The 27,492-nt window shown below is 40.5% G+C and overlaps 1 protein-coding gene across 3 annotated transcripts in view; it reads left to right on the top strand.

The window, feature by feature from the left end:
* The window catches only part of IL1RAPL1 (interleukin 1 receptor accessory protein like 1), a 949,422-nt gene that overhangs the window by 198,549 nt on the left and 723,381 nt on the right, over positions 1 to 27,492 (top strand). Inside the window, exon 1 of one of the 3 annotated variants that reach the window (XM_048494987.1) lies at positions 4,971 to 5,057. The exons of the other annotated variants lie outside the window; for them this stretch is intronic. The gene's annotated coding sequence lies outside the window, so the exon portion shown is untranslated. Of the gene's footprint in view, positions 1 to 4,970; positions 5,058 to 27,492 lie in introns of those variants that run through there. 3 annotated transcript variants of the gene reach the window in all.

The raw sequence follows: 27,492 nt of genomic DNA, 5'->3' as shown, positions 1-27,492 counted from the left end.
TTCTTGTTACATAAAAGCTGGAGAGTTCTGTCCTTCTCTGCCCTAGGCTACATGTCCTTTCCCATAGGGAAAGGGGGCAATAAACTGAATTCAATATTTGGTTTCAGTCATGGTACACAGTTTCCAACATTCCTAAGGATGGCGTTTTCCAAGGAAGATATATCTTATTCACTTTAAAAGGTTAAAAATGTTTATGACAGTTATAATATGTGATTCTAGTAGAATACATGTGTTATATATATACTTTTTATATATTTCACTATCATTTCAGTGTTCATTAAAATATGGGAAAAATACATTTTCAATTATCTGATCTGATTCATCTCTATTCTAACCTCTGTTCTCTTCATTTCTGTGTTTATTCAGGAAGCCCATCTTATATAGATGGGTATGCCCTAAAGGAATATAAGTTATGCTCTCTCACACATTTCTGAACCTGTACCGCAATGTTATAAATTCCTTAGTGATAAAATCTTCCCTATTGTGTAACTGCTGACCAGCTGGCCTTTATAGAGAAAACCCTCTTGAAACTTTGGTTACATAACCAACTTTGGTTATATAACCAGGCCTGCAAGACGGACCTGTTCTGCCAGGCGTTTGGCCAGCCTGGTTAAAAATACATCTATTGTGTCATCTGGCCTCCCGTGGGCACAAGGGGGGGAGGGGGGTAGCCAGACTCCGTCCACAGTTTTAATGGGTTCTGTTTTTATGTAATTGGTATTTAAATTATGTTTTAATGTATGTTTTAACCTGTTGTGAACCGCCCTGAGCCCTTAGGGGGAGGGCGGTATATAAAACTAATAAATAAATAAATAAATAAATAAATAAATAAATAAATAAATCCTTTATTCTTTAATATCAAATATAATTTTCAGGCCTATTCTTCTGTCCCACAATACTATGGGAGTTCCTGGGGAGAATAAAGGTTTTCCCTTCTCCCCTGGTGCGTGCACCACTGATTGCTTCTTTGGAGGCGGCACTCGGTAACATCCCTAACCATTGCTCTCCTGCCCCCCTACTCCTGGATTGGATTTTAAATCTATAAATAGGGGAAATCATAAATATAATCTGACACTACAAGGATACTAAATTGGCCTCTTATCAAGCTTAGCAAAAAATAGAATAGAAAATTTAAATCTAGAACTTTGAAAAGCATAGATCACATAGAGATGAGAGAATCTGCCCTTCATTTGTTTATTTATGCATATTTGTATTATTATTTATTTCATATATAGTGTCCTTTTCCCCAGTGGGCATCCAAAGTGGCTTGTGTCTTCCTCCTCTCTTCCATTCTAACACAACAACTCTGTGAAATAGGTTTGACTGAATGTGTGTGACCAGCACAAACTTGCCCCTTGGCAGAGGGATGACTCAAACACGCTTTTTTCCATATCCTAGTGCAATACTGCAACCACTACACTATATCACATGAAATATATCTATTCATAGTGCCACTTTTTACTGTCTCTTTTCATGTTTTCATTCTACTTGGAAATTATTAATTCTTTTAAATTAATATTCACAATTAAAACAAGTTTTGGTTAAACGTTTGAGTTGCCTTGAATAGCCCTATTTTGGCTCCCAGGTGGGAACAGTATATTCCGTTTTACAATTGAATGTCCTGAGCAGGCAAAAGATTTATGAATTTTATCCCTGGATTAATTTTTTTAAATAAATAGCAGGTTAATAGCAACTGTGTTTTGTCTATGTCATGTGCAATTTATACAGATATGTAAATTTATATTGATATCTGTGCTTCTGAATAAGGAAAAGGTTATCTGCAGTGTGATTAAGTATCAATGATCTACCAATACATGGCAAACATGATGTGCAATGGCATGTAATTATACATAAGTAATTCACAGCAGTGTTTTGGATCCATTATGAATACTGCATATCACCTTTTGTGAATAAATGTCTTGAACATGATGTGTCAGTATGCAGGAAGGAAAAAAAAATATCCATTGAAATACAAAGGCAGGTCTCCACATACCACATAGTTCCTCTATTACATGCAACAACTCTGATGCCAAACTCCCCAAAAAACGGCTTACAAAAAAGTAGATCCCTAATAATTTTAGTGTCAAAAAGGGCTATAGATGTCATTGCCAGAGTTGTGCATTTGAGAATCTGAAACCCATCCATTTCACTGTTTGTAGCTTGAGCTTAATATGTATTCATATAATATGTACACTGAAACCATTGCCCTGCAAAACATGTTTTTACAAGATAGTGTTCATTCAAAAGATTAATTAGGGTTATACACTTCTGAAGTTCAACTAGAACTGATTATCTGAAGAGATGGTACTATGCTCAACTGAAAATAGCTTGCTTTAGAATCTCTAGTTGCTGGGATGACAACAGTGGGGCTGTATGTACATATGTTTTGGAGAGATTTCCCTTCCACAAGGCATTTAGCTGTCTTGCAACTATTAATCAGCCCAGGGCCTGAAGCAGCTGCTTTCAGATTAATTAGAGAGAATCCAGGAAATAATTCAACTAAATGTAACTCTTGTGTAAGTGTGTTGAAGGCAATTAAGAGTAAGTATAGTCATTACTGAGACAGCCAGGAAGTGTGCCAAAGGGCTGAAAAGTTATAAAACTCTGCAGATTCTCTAGATGTAACAATATATCCATATAGCCATAATGGTGATCAGAAACATATAGAGTTGAAACTCCCAAAACTAGCAAAATGAAGGTAGGAAAGGAAAATAAGTGTAAAAAAACTGGAGAAGAGGCTCTCTTTATTTATTTTATCTTATGACCACAGATAGCCCTGGTTGGCATAGGAGAAAGATCTCTTGCTTCTGGAGAGGAAACTAGGAAGGAAGGGAAGGACAGAAGGTTTACCCAAATACGCAGTAGTAAAGGAATTCAGGCCTCTACTTTGTTGCTTACAAAGGTCTCAGGTCTTGGCATGGCCTGGGTGGAGAAGAACCAATGCCACTGACTATTGAGCATCTGCAAGAAGAGAGAACAAGTTATAAAACAGGAAGCAGTGAAAGGCACCCTTCTTGCCAATTACCAGCCTTTTGGGAGTATGGTGGACAAGTGGCGCTAGAGAAGGAGACCATACCTGTTGCCCTCTGTAGCACTTGAGGGGACACCCTTTTAGAACCTTGCAGAGATCTTAGCCTTGCAGACCTGTTGCCCTCTGTAGCACTTGAGGGGACCCCCTTTTATAATCGTGCAGAGATCTTAGCCTTGCAGACCACTGGACAATGGTCTTCCATACAATTTCTAAACAGCACAGTAGCCAGACAGCATGGCAGATTGCCTGGCTGAGGCACATTGCTAATCATTGCTGGCAAGGATGGAAAAATACCACTCTAGTCATGTGTGTGGCCTGGGCCTCCATAGATCAGGAGGACTCCATGATCATGACTGGATTTTGACAGAGTCAAAATCACTCTGTCAAGTTGAAGCAATTGAAAGCCCCCAGAACAAATGGTATCATCAGCATACTGCTGACAACCCAGTCCAATGCTCCAGACTGGTTGTGCCAGGGATCGCATATAGAAGTTAAACAACATCAGGAAGAGAAGAGCCTCCTGTTACCCTCTACACTTAAGTGGGTGCCAATGGGATGCCCCTTCCCAGTGACACCTGTTGTCCCTGGCCTTGAAGAAATGAGGCCCACCAGTTTAAAGCTATGCCTCAGATTCCAGCATGGTCAAACATGTCAAAAGCTGTGGTGAAGTCTAACAATACCATCAGCTCTGATCCACCTTGGTCCAGCTGTAACTTGAGCCATTTGGGATGGTAGCCAGTATGGTCTCTGTCCCATGTGTGGAAACCAGAAGGGATCCAGTGCCTCTGCATCCTCCAGAAATACCTGCAGCTGATCCACCCCCACTCTCTCCTTGACCTTACCCAGAAACTAAAGATTCAAGACTGGACAGTAACTGGTCAGATCTGTTGAATCTAAAGATGGTCTTTTCAAGAGTGGGCATACTATTGCCTCTTTCAGCCTTCCTGGGAACACTCCTTGTTCAAGGAAGTGGTTGACAATCTCTACCAGGTCGCCTCGTAGTTCCTCACAACTGGCTTTCACCAGCTACGAGGGCCATGGATCAAGAGAGCAAGTAGCAGATCTTACTGCCACAAGTACTCTGTCTACATTGGACTGAGAGAGTAGGGTGAAGTGGTCCACTAAAAGAACCAGAAGATGACCAAGGGGCCTCCAGTTCCCTTATTGTATCAATCATAGCAGGGAGATTACAGTGGCATGACAAGACTTCATCTGAAAAAAATCTCACAAAAGCCTCACAGCTAATAGCCAATTCCTTATTTTTGTATCCCATTTGTAGGGATGTCAGTTATTGAATTACACTAAATAATTGTGCTGGCTGTAAACTAGCAGATGCAATAGAGGAAGCAGAAAAAAAGAAGTTTTCATAGAGGGAGAGACAGGTAGCAATGATCCCATATTTGACTGCTATGCTGACTAATAGTTGAGTACTAAAATATGTTTTCCTGACATGAATTTCCCTATTTAATAGATCTGAGTAGGATTCTGAGTAGACCTATTTAAGATTACTCTGTAAGAGGTGTAATTGCTAGTCTGCCAGTATGTCTGTACTGTTTCCGTTTATAGGAAGGGATCCATATATTGAAATGTTCCCACACAGGAAAAATCTGCACTTAGAGAGCTAGATGTGAGAAGAACAAGATCTTTGTAAGAATACGCTTAAAATAAAACAAACCACACACACACACACACACAAACACACACACAAACACACTATAAATGTTGTCATGAGATTTGTCTTCAGATTCATATATTTTTTAAAAAAATAGTATTCTATTTATTCTGTTTACATGATGTTCAACTGGAGGCTATACTTGGTTCACCTTTTTGTATAATTGTTTTGGACAAATCTGAATGACCCTGGGTGGGAGGCGCCGCTTTTTGGTGCATCCTTTGTTTTAAAAACGTACCTTCTCTTCTGCGCAGCTCTGCAGGAGAGGATGACTGGCCCTCCGACCCCCGAGGTGTTGCCAGGGCTGCGGGGGCCTGTCCCCTTGTCCCTGTGGAGCTGTGCAGGGAAGAGAAGGTAAGTTTAAATAACAAAGGACGTGCCTCCATGTGGAGGCACATTCCAAGCTGTAGCAGCTCCGGGTTCACCCCCACGGAAGCATACGAACAGCCCCAGAGCTGCACTGGGATCATATATTCCAGTGTGCGCTCACATTCCCAGCCCATGCAGAAAGGGTCTTAGCTTAGACAACCAGGTCTTAATAGTACAAAAAAGCCATTCACAAAAAGCTTATAGTTCTAGTGCTCCCCGAGATCTTTTTTTCTGACTGAAATCCTACTGTACTTCTGACAAGGAGAGTTAACCTCCGCTTTCTGCATCATACTGTTACCTGTCTAATTGGAGTGCAGGAGGCCACAGCCAATCAGGTGGCTCTACTGTTCCCTGCTACACTCTGAAGGTAAACAGTAAGTTCACAGAATTGTATTTTAAAATCAGTTTTTCTTTGCAATCTGTCACAGCTTCACTCGGATGACATCAAAAAATTTGTTTTGTTGAATGTGTATGTGTAAGAACTTGGATGTTCATGTTCTATTATTATCAGTTCATCCCTCATGCACAGGACATTGCCAGTAAGAAATAAGTGTAGTGGATTATTTACTTTTGAAGATTTTCCCTTGTATGCCACCTCCTCCCTCCTTTCCCCCTCCCTCCGCTTGGGTGGATGGGCCATGTCCAGATACATTTGTTTACTTCAGATATAACTTTTTGCAGTATGTAGTACAGACATAGGACTTTCCCTTTTAATTACCTTCAGCCACTCAAATAGTGATCTGGCCTGCTTGGATCAAGAAAGAGGGGGCTAGACGATATTTCCTTGCTACACTGTTATTACCTCCTTGGAAACTGGGTGAATGTTGGTATGGGGATGAGTGGTTTGGATTGAAGGAGGGTATAAAAGGGAGCAGTGCAGAAGTGACTCTATGCCATTAGAATGAGAACACAATTCAGTAACGTTTCTGAACATAGACTAATCATGTTATGAGTAGCCCTGAGCCAAGAGTCCTGTGTGTAGTCAACTACTATTTGTGCATACTTAGAAGCAAACTAAAGTATGTTGCATTTGAGTGTTACTCTAAGTGACATATTCAGGATTGCATCTGGTATAGATCTACTTAGATAAATTGCTGTAAATATGATTGGTGTACCATTTAGTATCGAAACTCCTGACAAATTCTATTATAAAGAAAATAAATAAACTAATGTAAAATGAAGGTGGTGGCTGAAGGTCATATAAATATAAAACACATATACATTTATACATTAGGAGTAAATTCACACTAGGATGGCAAAGAAGTACTTCATAAAAAGTAGCAAGCGCTGATCTAGGAAGAATTCTATTATTAAAAGGATTACTGATGCCTTAGATAAAACACTGAGTGCATATGCAAACAAATGTGATTTCCTTTCTCTTTTATTTTTGATTATATATTATATTAACATGGCTTATATATGGGATGCTGATGTATTCAGATCTGTTGCTTTGACACCTTGTCAGCCATAATCACATTTTATTTTCCTCTTGTCATAAGTTGCATGCTTTATATGAGATGGTAGAAAATTACCAGAGGTATTTAGAGGAGCAACATCTTTTAAATGTGATAGAATAATGGAGTTTCAATTTTAGTCAGTTTGTCTATCTGAATATCTTTAATGCCTTAAGCTTCTGAAAAGATGCTCTATAAATCTTTTTCAAAATGTCTTTCTTTATATCTATTTTATCAGTCAACTGTGATATTTAATATTCTACTAGTCTATAGAGCAGACACATTTACAATTATTGTATTTGCCCTAGAGCATTTTATGAAGTTGGAGATCATGAAAGATTATGTAGCTACTTTATTATGATATAGGACTTGAAACTAAGTATTTTTTACCTTGAAAGCAGCAAACACATATATTTGTGTCCTATATCATAATATATATGTATATATGTATATAATATATGTGTATATATATATTATACATATATACATATACATAATATATATGTATGCATGCATGCATGTGCGTGTGCGTGTATGTGTGTGTGTATGGCATACACACACACACATCCTGGATGATGGCGAACGATGCCTCCAGTCGTCCAAGAAAAATTGCCTCATTTACTGACAAAGTGGAGAATATTTTTGATCCTTATATACAAAAGAGATGCTGTGGGAAACCTACTGTTAAAATAGTTATCAACTATTGACTAGATATAGGTCACCTCTTTGACCTGTCATTACCTCACTGATCTCTTCGGTTGCTTACACTACATGTGGCCTAGTTCCTCACAAAATGCTGAATGTAGAATTATAGTTCTGAGGAGGCAGGTCTGAATACCATGGCCCAGTGATTGAAGGACTGTGGCTGTGTAGTATGATTGTTTTAAATAAAGCTATATATTTGCATCTAACAATTCAGAAATATATCTAATATTTAAAAATGTTTTGCTATACCTTGTTTCACAGAAAAATAGATCCTTAAAGTTGAATTATGCCACATCTACTTCATGAGCCTTCTTTGTATTGAAAGGAGGTGATAACCATCTTACGTGACCAGTAAAAATGATGAAATTGGAAGGTCTGAGTTTTGAAAAACCAAACAGTGGAGAAGAATTCCTAGGTGGCCCCAAGCAGAATGCAGTTAAAACTGCTGTGATAACCCAAGGGGTTCCAGAGACACAGGCATTTTTATCCATAATGGCCATTTTGGAGAAATTGTGGGGTCCAGTTTTAAAAACAAAAACAACCAGTTGGTGTGGGACAATCCTCAGGGGCCACTGAGCAGAATGCAGTTAAAACTGCTGTGATAGCCCAAGGGATTCCACAGATACAGCTGATTTTATCCATGGCAGCCATTTTAATATCAAAACCTTTCTTCTATAATGGAAGCACACTACTTTTACTTCCACCAAACAATGCAAAACCACATTTTTATCTTGGGGCAGAGTATACCAATGAAAACTAATGCTGATGGAAAGTCTATTCCATTAAGTTGCAGCTGATTTATGGTGACACCAAAGAGTTTTCAAGTGAAGAGATGAACAAAGGTAATTTATTACTGCCTGTCTCCGCAGAGCAAACCTGGATTTCTTTGGTGGTCTTCCATCTAAGTAGTAATCACAGATGATCTTGCTGACAAGATCTGATGAGATTGCTCTAGCCTGAGCCATTCAAATCAGGCCCGTTCACTTTATCAGCCTGTAAAACTTTTTTTTAAGAAGAAGAAGAAGAGCCACTTGCATGGATCTGTGTGTCACAATAGATGTGTAGTCTGGAAATGAGCTAAGTCTGGGTGAGATGCTGATCTTGCATTATTCTTCCATTGAAAACTGAATGAGTGCAGTGTAAACTAATTAGTGCAGGTAAATATAAGTTTATTTGGCTCACAAATTTAATGTGTTGGTTCTCAGCAGAGCCAATTCAAATATTAATTTAGGATCTCATGTGTGCTATAATAATAAGTTACCATCAGAGTTGCCAGATACCCCCTGTCAACTGGCAGGGGATGTGTGTGTGTGGGGGGGGGACTTACTAGCTTCGAAGGGGAGTGATGTTCATGTGCCAACATAACTTCTGGAAGTTATGTCATCACATTGTTGGCAATTGCAGGAACATCCTGGTATTTGGGCAAAAGTTCTATGGTAGAAGACTTTTTTATCATAGAAATTTGCCCGAATACTAGAGCTCCCCTGTGATTGTCAGAAATGATGTCAGTGCATTGATGCTGGCATACCTCTGGTCTCCCTTTGCAGTTAGTAAATAATCCCCTGACAGCCAGCTAAACAGCACCAGGGGAGGAGGCTCAGAGGGGGCTTCGAGTGGAGTATTTCCCTACCACCCTGTGGCGGAATGACAACTTTAGTTACCACCTTGCAAGTATGTCTGAGTTGCTGCCTGGAAATTTAGGAAAAGCTTTATTTTATTTTGTTGGATTTATATTCGTCCCTATCCTCGAAGGGCTCTTGAAAGACAGTTTATCCTCATCACTTCTGCTTGTCTGTGGAAGGAAAAGGAATTTTAAGGTTTGTTGATTTTTGATACTATCACATACAAAGTTGATAAAAATGAATGCAATGTCTTGTCTTGGTGATATTTGCATGGGAAGGAATCAACACTACTAAACGTCAGTTTTCCTGTAGCAGGTTTTTTTCCCCAGACACATATAGTTTATGCAAAGTTCTGAACATAATGTTCATCATTTCAGCATTTGATGTTAAGTATATTGGTCAAGGAACAGCTTCCTTGGCAACAGTAATTGTTCAGCATAGCTGTTTAGGACTGGACTTGGTAGACTGGAAGATCTGGAAATAGAAAATAAAGTTACTGCAAAAATAATGGTGTCAAGGTCTGTTTGGAGAATGTTGCCAGATCAGTGATTACTTAAATCCAGTGTTTGGGTCCATAAACAGACAAGACAGATATTTCCACAAACCTGTAGAAAAAAAATATGGAATTTGGAAAAAATGGATGAAATCCTCCCCCCCCCCCAAATAATAATATAAGCAACTGTAGCTTTAAGAAACTAATGGGCTCTCAGTGGCCATTTTGGAGGTTGCTAGGAAACTATCATAGTATTGACAGCAGTCAGGACTTGATTTCTGTGAGTAAAAAGTGGAGGGAAGAGGAGGGTAAGGCCCTTTGAAGAAGCAATTACTTGCTAACACCTGACTTGCATGATCCATCTAGTGTGCAGCAGCAGAATCCCTACTTTGCATTGGAAACTCACTGACTTGAGCACCTAATCTATCTCACAGGATTATCAACCTAATCTATCTCACAGGGTTTTTGTGAGGATTAAATGGAGGAGAGAAGATGGGATAAGCTGGTTTGAATTCCCATTGTGAAGAAAGTTTGATGGAAGTAAACAAATAACAAACATAGCTGAAGATGGAGGGGCACATAAAAGGTTAGTTGATGGTAGGAGTGGGAAAAAGTATCAGGTAAAGACGAATAAATGGAGATTACCAGGAGGATGGGAAAAGCTCTCACCTCGTAACACTTTATTTTTGAAAGTCCAATGTGTGTCTGTTACTCTTGTTTTTATTTTTTAATAGTCTGTCAATGACAGATATTGTGGCAGTGATGCTTGCATTCTCATCTGAATAAGGAGCACTGGTGTTTGAATGAAACTGGTCCTTTAGATACAGAAGAGCTTCTAAGTATAATGAAATTTGTCTTTCTCTGGTTGTTTTGTACATATATTTTGGCAAGTTTCTTTCCCCTTGAGGGAGAAGAGGTTGCAAAAAATTACTTAAAATGAAGTAGCCTGGAGAAACAGCCATAACCTTTCATCATATAAAAGAGGAAAGAAAAAAGTAGCTGGGATATTAGAACTAGAGCTACCGTCACTGTATTTTTGACACCTTGTGCAATGCATATGCTACTTGTAGAGAGATGAAAAAATATCCCACCAGGATCTTGTGGGTAGCCAGTTTGTATTATGAAACTGTAAGCAAGAGACTTATTCAGTTCACAGCTTACAGGAATACAGAATGCTCTAAATTCAGTATCAAGAAGTCTTGTTTGAAATCAGAACATTAAAGTGAACTTGCCTTTAAAAATCATTTTTCTCTTATAGGCCACGTAGGATGATTGAAACCTGTGGAAATATAAATACAATGAAATTATTCTAACATATTTTTAATCTAGTCCTGTTCTTCATCTTAGGATACAGAATGTGATAAAATACAGCATTTTGGACCACTAGAAAACAGAATGACTCTATGAGGAGCTAGGGGAAATTTAGTGGAACTATTTGTACTTGATGTTTGCTGATTATTATAGAAAAAGTTAGTCTTGTTGGAAATATCTTTGCATTTTGAAAGAAAAATATGTGAAGGTATGTAATCTATTTGGGGAAGAAATATCCAGTTACTGGCAGCTTGTCCTGTAGCATGTTTTTAAGGTTTTTATTTTTAATAACACGACTTCTTGTAAATATTACACTTATACCTGTTTTGTTGTGAGCATATGTGGCAGTGACCCATTGTTATTTATCATGAAGGAAAAGGCCATGAAACATAACCTTGAACTGGCTGATATCAACAGCCAAACAAGAAATTAAAAATGAAATTCCTTTTCCTAAGAGACTGAATTCTAACATGGCATTTATAGCCTTTTTAAAGAGTCAGTTGACTTTCATAATTGTTCCCAATATTTCCTGCTGGACATGTTTGTTTATTGTTTGTTTTATTTACTATTGAAAGTCAGTATGGTGTACTGGTTAGAGTGTCAGACTAGAATCTGAACAGACATTTTTGAATCCTCACTCTGCCATGGAAGTTTGTTTGCTGACTTTGCACCAATCAAGCACACTCAGCCACACAGGGTCATTGTGGGTATAAAACAGAGGACAGGAAAATGATTTGAGCTGCTTTGGGTCCCCATTGGAGACAAAGGTGGGGTATAAAAAACATAAGTAAAGATTCTGGCCAGTAGTATGAGAAGCTAATAGAGCCAATAAATAGCACTACTTAAAAGTAATAAGTATTCCATGTGGTTATCAATCATCTTATACTTTAATTGTGATACTTAAATCTAGCGACTGGAGTTGTGAACAGACAAGATGGATCTTTCTACAAACCTGAAAAGGGTCTCAGGTTTGCAGAAAAATCTGAACTCTGAATAACAATAACACATTGGGGAGTTTTAAAAATCCTAAAATGATAAAATGAGCACCTGTATCCTTGAGTTAAAGATTTCCACAGTGGGAATCATACAGGCAACTGCAGTATTCCAGGCTTAATTTCTGTCAGTAGGAGGCATGGGTAGGGGACAGGGCCTTTTCCAGGCCTATTTTGGCATTTGATAAAGGACTTATTGGACCCAGGCCTGATTAGGATTGTCAGCTCCAGGTCAGGAAGTTCCTGAATATTTGTAGTTGGATATGAGGAGGTCAGGGTTTGGAGAGAGCAGAGGCCTCAGCAGGGTAGTCATAGAGCCAATCTCCCAAAGCATCTATTTTCTCCAGGGGGTCAGATCTCTGTCATCTGGCATTCAGTTGTAATTATGGGAGATCTCCAGGTCCCACCGGGAGGCTGGCAATCCTAAATCTGTCAGCGGCCTCTGGGTGACTTGATACCACTCAACTTGCTTGACTCAGCTAGGCCTGGCTGCTTGCTACTCTTCAACAGCAGCTACTGTATGAAAACCAGTGTGGTATTTTAGTTAGAGCTTCAGAGTAAATCTGGGAGTGCCATGTTTGAATCCCCATCTTGCTAAGGAAGCTCACAGGGAGATTACAGTTACATACATTCATCCGAACCTACCTCACAGTGTTGTAAAACAAAAAGGAGAGGATGCTAACGTAAACTGCTTTGATCCTTAATGTGGAGAAAGACATTAGTTTTCCAAGGTAGTGACTGTGGGGGTGGGAAGCTTAAGATAGAGAGACGAATATAGATGGCTGTTGGGTGGGAAGGAGATAGGATTACAGACTTCAGGGTGGGAAATTCCTGGTGATTTGAGGGATAGAGCCTGAGGAGAGTGGTGTTTGAGGCGGGGAGGAACCTCAGAATGGTAAAATGCTATAGACTCCACTTTCCAAAGCAGCCATTGGTCAATTTACACACAGTGAAGTTCCCGCGACTTCAAAGAGAATTGGCCAGGGAGTCTTTGTTTCAGGGCATATTCATCATTATTACCCACTGCCCTGTTTGTAGTGAGGCAGGCATTACCCATCAGCTGCCTTTTAAAATCTTTAATCTTATCAATAGATTGATATATCAATCTATCAATAGATTGATATATTGACATAAAAAGGTGAACTATGAAAGAAAAGTCTTGAATATGGCATCTGTACACTTTGTCTTTCATGTACACTGATTGTCTTTCATGGCAGAAAGTGAAGCGGGGGGTATGGTGGCATGCAAACTACAAAACCACAAAAGGACAACATGAACTGCCATTTGGAAAGCTCCCCAGGTTCACGATCATCCATTTCCAGATGTGCTGTAAATCCAAGCACTAAGACCAACAGGTTTTTCCCAGTGTAGTCTGGAATCACTGATTGGAGGTTGGAGATGTCCCAGTTGATCAAATGCAGGGGTAAACCGGGTGTTTAGGCGGATTGATTTTTTTACATTTTTAGTGTTAGTATTGATTTATTAATCTATTGATATGGTTATTTAATTTTTGTTAAAGATCTAAATATATCTTGGGAACAGAAAAGGGAGGCCAAGGGGAAGTAGGCAAGAGGCCCTTTCCAGACTTATTGTACAGCTGCTGGTATTGTACCCTAGGGCTAAGACTTTCTATTCAGGGTTGTCAGCTGCAGGTTGGGGAATTCCTGGAGGGGAAGTGGCCAGCACCACACAGCTTGGCTACATCATTTTTTAGATAGAGGTGGGTGGTGCCGGGAGAGAGAGTTTAAGACAGGAAGGTATGTAAAGTTAGGTTGCCTTTTGGAAAGGAGATTAGTTTACCAACTAGATATTTGGGGTGAACCGAGGAATGGAGGGGTCTGAGGAGTGGATGGACCTCAGAAGGATATAATGCCATAGAGTCCACCCTCCAAAGCAGCCATTTTCTTCAGAGTAACTATGGTTGCGAACTACAGGTAGGGGTAGAGATCAACCAAAATCACAGCTGTTCTCCAAATTACAGATATCAGTTTTCTTGGAGAATATAGCTGCTTTGGAGGGTTAAAACAATTTTTAAAAGCATTTTGGTTATGTCCATAGCAAAAGGAAGAAAAAGGATATGAGAGGGTCACTGCATGGAGAATATGGCAAATTGCTAACGGGGATGAGTGAAGGCAGAACTACTCTATACTTTCTTTGCCTAAGTTTTTTCCCAAAAGAAAAACAGTGCTCAACCAAGGGGAAAGAGAACAGAAGATGCAGTAGAGGAAATTCAGCACAAAATAAATAAAAAGTTAGTACAGGAATACCTGGCTACGTTAAATGGATTCAAACAGTGGTGGGATTCAAATAATTTAACAACCAGTTCCGTTGGTGGGATTCAAATAATTTAACAACTGGTTGCATACAAGCACCATTTTAACAACCGGTTGTGCCAAAGTGGTGTGAACCTGCTGAATCCCACTACTGGATTCAAATCTCCAGAGTCTGATGAACTATATCCCAGGGTATTAAAAGAACTGGCAGAAGTAATCTCAGAGCCACGTACAGTAATCTTTGAGAATTCCTGGAGAACCAGAGAAGTTCCAGAGGACTAGAGGAGGGCTAATGTTGTCCCATCTTCAGCAAGTGAAAAAAGAGGACCCAGTTATTGCCCAGTCAGCCTGATATCAATATCAGAAAAGTTTCTAGAACAAATCATTAAACAGACAGTCTGTAAGCACTTAGAAGTTAATGCCTTGATCACTAAAAGTCAACATGGGTTTCTTAGAAACAAGTCATGTCAGACTAATCTTATATCTTTTTTTGATAGGATGACAAGTTTGGTGGATGAAGGGAATGCTGTGGATACAGCATACCTTGACTTCATTAAGGCCTTTGACAAGGTCCCTCATTACACTCCTGCAAGCAAGCTGGCAAAATGTGGGCTAGACAATGCTACTGTTAGATGGATTTGTAATTGGTTGGCCCAAGCTAGGAGCTTAGGAGGAGTACTCACTTGTGGGTGTCCTTCATGCTGAAGAGAAGTGACTAGTGGAGTGGCACAGTGCTGGGCCTAGTGCTATTCAATATTTTTTATCAATCCCTTGGATGATGGAATACAGGAGATGCTAATCAGATTTCCAGATGACACTAAATTAGGAGGAATAGCCAGTACTCCAAAGGAGAACAGAATTCAAAATGGAATGGATAGATTAGAGAACTGGGCCAAAACTAACCAAATGAATTTTAACAGAGATAAATACCGTGTTTCCCAAAAATAAGACAGTGTCTTATAGTAATTTTTGCTCCCAAAGATGTGCTATGTCTTATTTTCAGGGGATGTCTTATTTTTCCGCTCCACAGCTGCATGCTCTGGTGTTCTGTTTGACGGGCATGCTTCCAAACAAAAACTTTGCTACGTCTTACTTTTGGGGGATGGTTTATATTTAGCACTTCAGCAAAACCTCTACTACGTATTATTCTCTGGGAATGTCTTATTTTCGGGGAAACAGGGTATAAGATACTACACTTAGGTAGAAAAAAATGAAATGCACCAACCAGGGGGCATACAATGAAAATGCTGGGAGGAAGAATAAGGACTAATAAAAGGAAGCACTGCATAACATGTAGTTAGTGTTTGGGTGCTGCTTACTTACAAGAGGTGGTGATGGCCCAAAGTAACCTGGATAGCAAGCACAAAAGAGGCTTGGACAAGATTTATGGAGGAGAAATTGATCTAGCTACTCACCAATCTAGAGTACAATGCAAATGCCTTGCTGGACCAGGTGCTCAGGAGCAACAGCCGCAGAAGGCCATTGCTTTCACATCCTGCACGTGAGCTCCCAAAGGCACCTGGTGGGCCACTGCGAGTAGCAGAGTGCTGGACTAGATGGACTCTGGTCTGATCCAGCAGGCTTGTTCTTATGTTCTTAATATAAGATGGGTGACATCTGGCTTGACAACCATACATGTGAAAGGGATCTGGGAGTCTTAGTTGACCTCAAACCACATATGATTCAGCAGAGTGATTCGGCAGCTAAGAAAGCCAATACAATTCTGTGCTTCAACAATAGGAGTACAGTGTCTAGATCAAGGGATGTAATGATACCATTCTATTCTGCTGTAGTCAAACTTCATTTGGAATACAGTGTCCACTTCTGGACATCACAATTCGAGAAGGATATTGACAAGCTGGAACTGGTCTAAAAAAGGGCAACCAAAATGGTAAAAGTTTAGAAAGCTGGGCCAAAACTAACAAAATTAATTTCAACAGAAATAAATGTAAGATACTACACTTGGTCTTCATGTTTGTTACCTGGCCCTTCTTCTTGTTTATTTTCAATTGCTAGTCTTAGATATATCAACTGCTTTTAAAGTTGATTTTTAATGTTCTTTTGAGTATTGTTTGAAATCTTGGAACTCTAATGGTGCAAAGAGATGAGATACAGATATTTTAAATAAAATAAACCTGCTGATGTGAAATGTCTGAAAATAATTTTAAAATAGATCACAAACCTTCAAGATAAGACGCACTAGAAATTCACAGAATTGTAATGTTTACATTTTCTGTTTTCTCTATGTATACCTCAGTGAACAGCACCAACTATTCAACTAATTAGATAATTTACTTTGGGCGATGATCCCACATCACAGCATGTTGTGACCCATATGAAAGGCAGAAGCCTGCAGGGTAGCCTTTAAACTCTGTTGCCAAAGTCTTTTTTTTTCCAGCTGTAGGGATTGCTGGAGAAAGCTGGAGGAGGCGACATATGTTTAAATGCTCTAGTTATGCTGTAGTCCCCAGCTTACTGTACTCATACATACAGAATGGAAATTCTCTGAGAGTTCATGGTGAATCTTTATATCATCATAGACAATTCACTCAACATAAATGCAATATGTTTATTAAACAGTGTACATTTCTTTATACATTCTACTGGAATAATATTTTTCTGGGAAGTATTTCTGGACATCTGGTATTTTCAGTGTTAGTTGTCAAAAAGTTTTTAAAGAAATCTTAATTCTGCCTTAAGAACAGCTGGCTATACTGGAAATATAATTTCACAAAATCTGCACACTAGAATTGATGCTGAAGGCCAAACCAGATGTGATGTTTATAGATGAATCAGGTGTGGGCAGCCCTGATCTGACTCAATTTCTCTAAAGCTTCACAGCAACTGAGGGGAAATTTTAAAAATGTGGAATAATTAAGGTTTAAATTTAAAATTAAGCATAAATCTTAAATTTAATCTAGGGTTATATTAATATTTTAATTTCTTTTCATTTTTTATTGTGAGCTGTATAATTTCACCCATTCACCTGTTATCAATATGTTTATTTTGCTGCCCTTTTTTTATTTATCATGCCATTTGTTCACAAGTGATGCAAAAACAAGCATCACCTTAAAGGTAATATTAATAAGATATATTTAAATGCATAAGTATGCTTGGGTGAGAAAAAAAGACATTACTTCATTTTCATTCCAAATAGGGAGAGACCATGCTAGAAACTTGAATTTTTATATGGAAACAGTATCTTATTTTGACATGTTTAGCTGCACATAAAAGTGTACTTTTATGGGTTGGATCTAAATTAAATATTCCATTAACAGAATACATTTCTACTACCAGAATGGAACTTTTATGCTTTTTATCTCCCACTTCAGCTCACTGATCTCCTCAACATTAGGTATTTCCTTGGAGAACAGAAGCCATATCTGAGAGCTCAAATTAGGGTGTGCTCTAGATAATAATATGTAGCTAGCGAGGGGAGTTCCATTTTGGATCCAACCCATTCTTATTAATAGATTTTGCAGAATGTATTCACATTTTATCTAGATTAAGATCAGTCTATCATATTTTATGCCATCCTTTCTTCAAGAATCTCATAGTGATATATGGAACTCTTCCTTCATAATGTTACACTCAAAATTTCCCTGTGAAATAGGTTAGGCTGACTGATATGCTCTACCTCACTAGTATAATCTCAAGCACTCTGAGTTTTTTAATTCTTCTGTTATAGTCAATAAAATCATTGTTCATTTCAAAATATATCAAGCATCAAAGTATGGGATTTTGCATTTTTATAGGCGTTAAACAATCAAATAACAATGTCAATGCACGATAATACATTTTTTGAGAGAGGATTTTGAAAAGAATAAATGTATAACAAAAGCACAGGTTTTCTAGAAGTTGTTTTCACTTAAGTGTAAGGCAAAATTTCAAACCCTTTTCCTCTTCTGCATGCACTTTAAAGTAATTAACATTAATTTTGTCTCTTTATCAAAAGAGAATCTATTTACCAATAATTATGTACAAGCCATTAAAAATTATGTATGTGTTTGTGTGTGTTAAGGGTGGTCAAGTCACTTTGACTCATGGTGACCCTATGAATTAATGTCCTCAAAAACATCCTATTGTTAACAGTCTTGCTCAGGTCTTGCAAACTAAGGGTCATGGCTTCCTTTCTAGAATCAATCCATCTCATCTTGGGTCTTCTCCTTTTCTGCTGTTTTAAACCTTTCCTACATTATTGTTTTATCCAGTGACTCTTGTCTTCTCATTATGTGACCAAAGTACAACAGCTTCAGTTTAGTTATTTTAGCTTCTAGGGACAGTTTAAGCTTGATTTGATTTAAATCCACTCTTTTTTTTTTTGAGCAGTCAATGGTATCCATGACATTCTGCTCTGGAAACACATTTTAATCTATTTTTTCCTGTCAGCTTTCTTCATTGTCCAGCTTTTACACCCATAGATAGTAATAGGGAATGCTATGGAATGAATTAAGTTGATGTTGATTGCCAGTTACACATCCTTCCACCTTAAAATCTTTTCTAGTTCCTCGTGGCTGCTCTTCCTAATCTCAACCTGTTTCAGATTACTTGGTTCAGTCTCTCCTTTGGCTGATGATGGAAGCAAGGAAGACCAGTAATAAAAAATAAAAGATACTTTATCAATTTGGGAAACCATGCTCATATGATGGAGTGGCCATTTTCCCATTATTAATGGATTCTTGGGAATTGTATGTACGTAGCATCTGAAGTTAATAGAAAGTTTAGCCATTCTGGGGCCTGAGAAAAAGGCAAAGATGGACCCCTTTCTTTCCATATACCTCAGCATGTATAGGGACTGCACTGTTTCGGTGGGCATTGTGAACTGTGTGGATGGATGCTGTACAGGTGATGGGCAACAAGACAACATAATCAGAACAACGTAGAAAAGAGTAGAATGACCCTGTGCAGGGATGGCACACAAATTCATGAAGAGCAATAATGCAGGCCTGGGAAATAGAGGGCGTGGGGCCACTCTGCAGTGTTTCCTTGCTCACCCACCCACCAGAGCTAGCTAGTTCAGTGGCAAGTAGATGTGTACTATGTGGAACCCCTTCTCTTTCCTTGCCTTGTCTCGCTCATTTATGTGACAGGACAGTCAGGGTCCCCGCTGCCTCTGTCCCTCACCTTCACCTTGTAAGTGAAACAGCAGAGTGGGCAGCTGCATGGCTTTCTGGGAGCACCCAGCATGGGGCCAGGGCAGCTGTCCTATTGTTCCAGAGCCAAGACCTACTTCAACTTCATGTAGCCTTCAAAACACATTTTGATTTCTTCTGGAATATGTTAAGACAATGTCAGTTCAAGGTGATAAATAATAGAGGAAGTGGGAACTCACACTGGTGTTGTAGTAAAAAAAAGGCCTATTAAACATGCAATGCTTATCATGTGGCTCTTTTATTCACAGAGGATTTTTCCCATGGTTTTCAGGTCAAATGATGGATTCTCCCATTGTGAAGCATTTCCAGCTGAGCCAGCTGTCATTTTTATTATTATTATAGTAAGATTTCACAGCTGCCAGATCTTAAGCTGGTTGTTGGCCTTTCATTACAATTCGAGCCTCACCCAGAGGCCTAGGAAGTTGTAATGTATCGGCATAGTATTTGTGCAGATCCCAGCAGGGCTGCCTTCTGAATTTGACAGATGTTAATTTTGTCAATTTGAAAATGTTTCAAGTAATGCCCTAGTGTTTTTGGAATGGCGCCCAGCATGCTGATTACCATTGGGACGACCTCAGCTGGTTTGTGCCACAGATGCTGAAGCTTGATGTTCAAATCATGGTATCTAGTGACTTTCCCGTGTTCTTTTTCAATGATCCTGCTGTCACCGGGTACTGCTATATCAATGATGGTCATTTTCTTGTCCTTGATCACAGTAATGCTGGTGTATTGCGTATCAGTATCACTGCATGGGTGTAAAACATGGTGCATTGTCATAAGCTTCCAAGTTTCTCTATCTAATGCATCCAACTCCGTCTGTGTCCAGTTGATGATTCCTGCAGTGTACCTGATGACGGGTATGGCCCAAGTGCTGATGGCCTTGATGGTATTCCAGCCATTTAATTTAGATTTCAAAATGTTCCTGATTCTCTAGGTGTATTCTCTGCTGACCACTGTTTTCACTTGCCCGTGATTGATGTTATCCAGCTGCAAAATGCCCAGGCCTTTTGGTTGCACTTGATGAGTTGGCTATTAGGCATTTCTATGCCATCACTCTCAGTGATCTTGCCCCTCTAGCGCACATTTCCAGGCCAAACTCCATCGAAATGTCTGTGCTGAATATTTGGACTGCGTTTACTAGTGACTGGATTTCTGTGTCTGATTTCCCATACAGTTTCAAATCATCCATGTACAGCAAATGTGAGATTTTTCCCGAGTCTTTGCCCATTTGATATCCCAGCTTTGTTTTCTTTAAAATTACTGTTAGTGGGATCATGGCAATGATAAACAGTTAGGGCAATAGTGAATTACCTTGGAAAATTCCTCGCTTAATTTTGACTGTTCCAAAGTTTTCATTTCTGACTGTCAGTTCAGTTTTTCACTGTCTCATCGCTTTTTCAGTGAATACTCGAATGTTAGAACATAAGAACATAAGAACAAGCCAGCTGGATCAGACCAAAGTCCATCTAGTCCAGCTCTCTGCTACTCGCAGTGGCCCACCAGGTGCCTTTGGGAGAAACTCACATGTAGGATGTGAGAGCGCCAATGGCCTTTCTGCTTGGCTGTTGCTCCTGATCACCCTGGTCATGTTAAGGCATACGATTGCAATCTCAGATCTAAAGGAAGGGATCAAGATTGGTAGCCGTAAATCGGCTGCGCCTCCATAGATCTGGCCAAGCCCCTTTTAAAGGCTATCCAGGTTAAGTTGTCATCACCACCTCCTGTGGCAGCATATTCCAAACACCAATCACACCGCGTTGCGTGAAGAAGTGTTTCCTTTTATTAGTCCTAATTCTTCCCCCCAGCATTTTCAATGAATGCCCCCTGGTTCTAGTATTGTGAGAAAGAGAGAAAAATTTCTCTCTGTTGACATTTTCTACCCCATGCATAATTTTGTAGACTTCAATCATATCCCCCCTCAGCCGTCTCCTCTCCAAACTAAAGAGTCCCAAACGGCTGCCAGCCTCTCCTCATAGGGAAGGTGCTCCAGTCCCTCAATCATCCTTGTTTGCCCTTCCTCTGCACTTTTTCTATCTCCTCAATATCCTTTTTTTTGCAGGATCACGGCTGACCAGAACTGGACACAGTGCCTCCAGAATCGCGGTCGCACCACTGCTTTATATAAGGGCATGACAATCTTTTGCAGTTTTATTATCAGATGCCACCTTTTCCTACAATGATCCCCAGCATAGAGTTTTGCCTTTTCACGAAAGCTGCCATGCATTGAGTTGACATTCCCATGGAGCTATCAACTAAGGCAGCCCTAAATCCCTTTCCTGGTCTGCTGACTGATAGCTTTCTGACCCCTGTAGCGTATTATGTGAAGTTTGGATTTTTTTTGCCCTATATAATGCATCACACTTTACATTTTGCACCACATTGAACTGCATTGCCATTTCTTAGCCACTCCTGCCCCTAATTTATCAAGGTCAGCTTGGAGCTCTTAAGCAATCCTTTGTGGTTCTCACCACCCTACATAATTTGGTATCATCTGCAAACTTGGCCACCGCGCTACCCACCCCTACTTCCAGGTCATTTTATGAATAGGGGGATTTAAAGAGCACATGGTCCCCAAAGCGGATCCTTAGGGGGACACCACTCCCTACATCTCTCCATTGTGAGAACTTCCCATTTACACCCGCTCTTTGTTTCCTGTTTCTCCAACCCAGTTTTTTTAATCCATAGGAGGACTTCCCTCTTATTTCCTTCATTGCTCAGTTTTCCTCGAAAAGCAGTCTCTGGTAGGGGCATCAAAAAGCCTTTTGGAAATCCAAGTAGACAATGTCCACCGGTTCACCCCTGCTCCACATGCCTGTTTTACACCCTCAAAAAAAAAGGAACTCTAGTAAGTTTGTAAGACAGGATTTGCCTCTGCCAGAAGCCATGCTGACTCTTTTTTCTCAGCCAGGTCTTGCTTTTCTACATGTTTATAATTTTTTATCTTTAATGATAGATTCTACTAATTTACCAGGAACAGATGCCAAACTGACTGGCCTGTAATTTCCACAGGTCCCCTAGATCCTTTCTTAAAGATTGGTGCTTGACATTGGCCATCTTCGGTCAGTCTTCAGGATGGAGCCCAGCCTGATTTCAGGGATAAGTTGCATATTAAAGTGAAAGGGAAGATCAGCAACTGGTTTCCGTATGCTTGAGCTCTTTAAGAACTCTTGGGTGAAAGATGCAATCTGGGCCAGGGAGTTTAGTAACATTTGTAGTTTATCAATGGCTGCCAGCAGAACTTCAGCCTTCCTTGTCTACCGCATATCTTCGCTAGATTCCTCGGATTCGCCTCCTAAGAAGCTTGGTTCCAGGTGCAGGAATGTTCCTCCACCTCCTCTTGGAGTGAAGACAGATCACCAAAGGGAATTCATTCAGCTTCTCTGCAATCCTCCCTGCCATCTTTTTAGCACACCCTTTGTTCCTTTGCTTGTCATCTAACGGGCCTACCGCTTCCCTTGCTGGCTTCCATAGCTTTTGATGTACTTGAAGAGAGCCTGTTTGTTGCTGTAGTCTTGATGTTCGCATGCCATGCGTTCCTCATAATCCTTTTTTTGCCTCCCTTACAGCTAACTTGCTTCTCTTTTGCCCACCATTTGTGATTTCCCTCTCATTATTCTTCAAAATCGGGAGTCAAACTGGACTTCCATTTTTTCTAAAGACATTTTCTTTTTTCTGATAATTTCCTCAACCTCTCTTGTTAACCATGGTGGCTTTCTTTTTTTGGACTGGGTGCTGCTTGCCTTTTTCTAACCTGTGGAACACATTCCGAAGCTGAGCTTTTAATTACTGTGTTTTAAATAACCTCCAAGCATCCTGGAACATTCTGACTCTCTTGATTTTCCCTTTCAGCTTCCTGCGCACTATCCCCCTCATCTTTGAGAAATTTCCCTTTCTGAAGGCGAATGTAACTACTAATGTAGTTGCCACTTGTTAGCATGCTGAGATACTGAATCCTGACAACAGCATTGTGAGTCGCTGTTCCCTATCGGCTCCAACAACACTGAGCTTCCTGCACCAGGTCCTGGGTCCCCACATAGGAATTAGATCTAGGATCACCTCTCTCCCTGGTTGGTTCCACACAACCATCTGCTCTAAGTCACAGTCATTTAGCATATCCAGGAATGCTCTCTCCTTACTATGACCTGAACATGCATTTTTCCAGTTTATATGGGGATAGTTAAAATCACCCATTACCACTACATTTTTGTTTTTGTTGGCCTCTCTAATTTCTTTTTCCATCTCAGAATCCTCTTGTGCACTTTGGTCAGGGGGACGATAATATATTCCTAATATTAAACTGTCCTTCACACCTGGTATTGATATCAATTGGCCATGCTGACAGAGGCTGATGGGAATTGTAGAGGCTGACAGAGGCTGACAGAGGCTGATGGGACAGAGGCTGATGGGAATTGTAGTTGCTGACAGAGGCTGATGGGAATTGTAGTTCCTGAACATCTGGAGAGCCGCAGGTTCCCTACCCCTGCTCTAGATAGTAACAGCACAAAAGGTGTGGTTCTGTAAGAAATACTAGGGATGCTTTAGAAAGTCATCTCATCTGAATTTCTTCCTGGGTTTTGGAATTCTGAATTACTTTGATATTGTTTCTGAAGTGGAACAGATGCATTGGGGAACTGTCTGTTGTTCAGTCTTTTATTTACAAACTTTACTGAAGAACTGACCTGCACTTTGCTGATGTAATGTGCACAAATCCATTATTCACAACCAAAAAATCCCCTCTTGTCATAATTATACAATAATTTGCATGTGTACGTCAATAAAGCACATGTAGAAAGAATCTTCAGGTGATTATATAATCACATTATTAAATAGAATTAATCAATGTGAGAGAAACAAGGTACAAATGATTTTGAAATTCAGACAAATCTATGAGAGACTGCATTCTTCTATTCCAACATTAATTTTCTAATCCACTTGTCAACTGTAAGACAGGTCTGATTCCCAATGTCTTACAAATACTAGTCTAGCAACTGTCAATGAATAGGCAATTATATTCCATTTCTGGGAAATGACTGTGTAGCTTAGTGGCATGTCCTCAGCAGAAAAGGAGAAATCTATATCCAAACCTTTTTAAAATATAACTTATAATAGAAGACGAATAGGGTTGCCCTCTATAACATGTTCACCTGCATGTGGTAATTTACAAAACCAACTTCTGTCCTGCATATTCCCATAGATTTTAGCTAATTTAATTGATAACAGGTGCCACTGATACAACATTTTAATCAAATTTTCTCCGAACCCAAGGGAAATAAAGATAAATTGTATATAAAATATATCTCCACTTTTCTCCAGGCATTTCATAACCCAGATCCATTTCCCACTTGTATTGGAATGAATATTTAAATATCCTGGCTGTTTAGAGTGAGATCTCTAAAAAATTTGGAAAGCATTTTCTCCTGATTTTTACTTACAAGCCATGTGCACACTTGCATTTTGCTGCACAGCAAACTTACCTTTCTCCACAGACTTTCCTTTATGCCTTCTTTTTTGCCCTTTCTGAAGCCACTATGGGACACAGCAGAGAAGCTGTGGAGTTTCCAAATGATGGCAAAATGCAACTTTTCCTGTTGCTTCACTTTTCCCCACCAAGCAAAATGACTAAATAGGAAGCATATTTTTTAAATCTGGGTTTTGTTGCTCCTTCTTGTCTTCCCTGGTTCATCTAATGGCAGTTTTCCTGCTCTTTTGGCCACCATTTCAGAACAATCAGAAGGGCTATGTGTGTGTGTGTTAAATGCTGGTGGTCAAATGATGGAGCAAGGAACTGGAAAGGGGAGTTTGCAGGAAAACCGCAAGGCATTCAGGATTTAAACTTTTGCTCCTGTTGGTTTGGTAGGAGTATTTTATGTAAGGAAAAAAGGACTCTTTAAACATCAAATAATGTAGGCAAAAAAGGATTCTACTAGGATGGTATATGTATTCTATGTGTATGTGTAGAATAGAAGACCCTGCTTTTCTCCTATTATCTGTGTGGTTTAGTTTGGTCCTACTAGGTGGATCCCTTGGTTTCAGTTTCTACTTCTTGTGGCTAATGCTGATGGTTGTAAGAATCCTCTGAAGATGCCAGCCACAGATGCAGATGAAACGTCAGGAGAGAATGCTGCTAGAACACGGCCATACAGCCCGGAAACCACACAGCACCCCAGTGATTCTGGCTGTGAAAGTCTTCAACAATACGTTGTAAGAAGTGTCTTCCTTGCAAATGAATGCTGTTGTTAGGGACCAGCTTGCTCTGCTGTATGGACTTATGGATTGTTGAGTACTCTGGACCAATCTCTTGTGTAAACAGAAAGCCATGGGAAAACCCCATTATCAAGCAAACAGCCTTGAGGCAAGCACTAAATGCACAAAAACACTGTCAGACTTTTTATACCTGGGCCTGAATGCATGCATCTAAACAGGAAGGTCCTCAGTTGGAAATATTAAAACCATTTATACATTTATTGAAAGCCAATGATAGCTTTTCTTATTATCAAACAATTATACGTATCTTTATTGTATATTTCCTATTTAGTCATGGGAAATGGGATCTTCTTATTCCTAGAATGAAAAATACTCTTTAGATAGATGTGATGGAACAAAAAAACAGAAACATTTTTATCACCGGGATATCTGCATCCTTGAAGACACTGTTCCTTCTAATTTCTGTTCAGCCATTTATTCCATCTCCCATAACGATGCCTTCAGGCATTATGTAATAGATTACTCTGCATGCCTTAAATCTTTGTTTTAAGCCTGCTTCTCTTCTCACTGATGTTTTGGAAAGGGTTGTGCATCTGCCAGTGATATATTTCTAGCTAATATATTTTTTCTCTATATAGCTTTGATTGTGCAGTCAAGGGAGAAAAACTATGAGCTCTGATAAAAAAGCATAGCAGAGCGCTGCTTTGGTGATTGAACTGAATACTTCTCTGAGGCCCTTTCCACACAGGCCAAATATCCCAGCAAGCAGCTGGAATACATGACCCCTCCCCCCAGCCCAGCCAGCGTCACAGCATCACAGCGACACAGCGTCACAGCCAGTGTCACAGCTTCCCACCCACAACAACTCTCCTGCCTCTCCCTTTCAACATCCACACAAGCCACCCCTCCCTCCCAGGGCCAATTGGCACCCACTTTCCTCCAGCCCTGCAGCATCCCATTCTACCACCCTCCACCACCCCAAACAAATCAATCTACCCACACTTACATGACTCCTTGCAGGATAGTCCACTGTGAAGTGAGAAGGGGAGGAGCAGACTCTCAAGAGACACATCAGACCATTGTGGGGGAGAATGGTGGCTCACCCTCTTTCCTAGGGCCCATTGCATTCTCCCCCACAATGGGCTTTGCTACTAGTCCTTATACATAATTTTCTAAGGGGTAGAATGTCATGAAGATGAACAATTGGTGTGCAGAACTAATTCCTGAGCACCCACTGGTGGAATGGTCATTCTCCTGACATTCCACCCACTCCTTCATCCACCTTTCCCTTACACAGGAGCATGTGCTGCCTTATCAGCCTGCCCAAACTGCCCCACTCCCTCGCCTACCCTCTTCCAGGCTCCCAACCTCAACCTGGGCCAGCAGGACAGCACTGGATTGATGTGCACTGCCCCGCTTTCCCGACCAACCTTCCCCACTCCCTCACTTGTCCTCTTCCAGGTCCCAATCATTCACCCAGGCCAGTGGCCAAGTGTTAGATGACTATGCACTGCTTCCCAGTCCAACCCACACCTTCCCATTCTTTTGCCCACCCTCTCCCATTCCAGCCCAACCTCCATTCCACTCTCCCCCACCTCAAGCCTCCCTATTCCATCTTCCCCTTACCCCTATCCTTCCAATTCCACCCTCCCTCATCCCAGACCTCCTCATTCCACCCTGCCCCAAGCCTCCCCATTCCATCCTCCCCCTCTCCAAACCTCTTCATTCCACCTTCCCCACCCAAGCCTCCCCATTCCACCCTTCCCCAAACAGCAAGCTGCCCCATCAGCCTGGCCTAATTGTCCCCACTCCCCCATGCCCCCTCTCCCACCCCTCAAAGACTAATCTGGGACTGGCAAGGCATGGGCACTAAGCCACCCTCCCAACTGGACCTGGCACACACCTCCCAAAATGCTGCATGCCCTCTCCCACTCCTTAAAGACTGAGCCAGCCCTGGCAAAGCATGCCCAGGGCCCAGGTAAACCCCCCTTCCCCTCCCTCCATTTCCTCTCCCCCAATAACTCACAGTGAGCCACCAATGGCCTCCAGGACCCAGCAGAAGACCCCCCTCCCTAAACAAAAATGTGGCCGGCCTTCTCTCCCCCTACCACAAAAGCCAAGTCACCTCTGGCAGGGTAATGGCAGGAAGCCACCCTCCTCATTGGCCCAGGCAACACCCATCTCATACCCCCACCCCAAAAGGTAAGTTTGGA

This window comes from Sphaerodactylus townsendi, linkage group LG04, assembly GCF_021028975.2.
Source record: "Sphaerodactylus townsendi isolate TG3544 linkage group LG04, MPM_Stown_v2.3, whole genome shotgun sequence".
Lineage (NCBI taxonomy): Eukaryota > Metazoa > Chordata > Lepidosauria > Squamata > Sphaerodactylidae > Sphaerodactylus > Sphaerodactylus townsendi.
The sequence above is the reverse complement of the archived record's forward strand: the minus strand, read 5'-3'. Positions and strand labels throughout refer to the sequence as shown.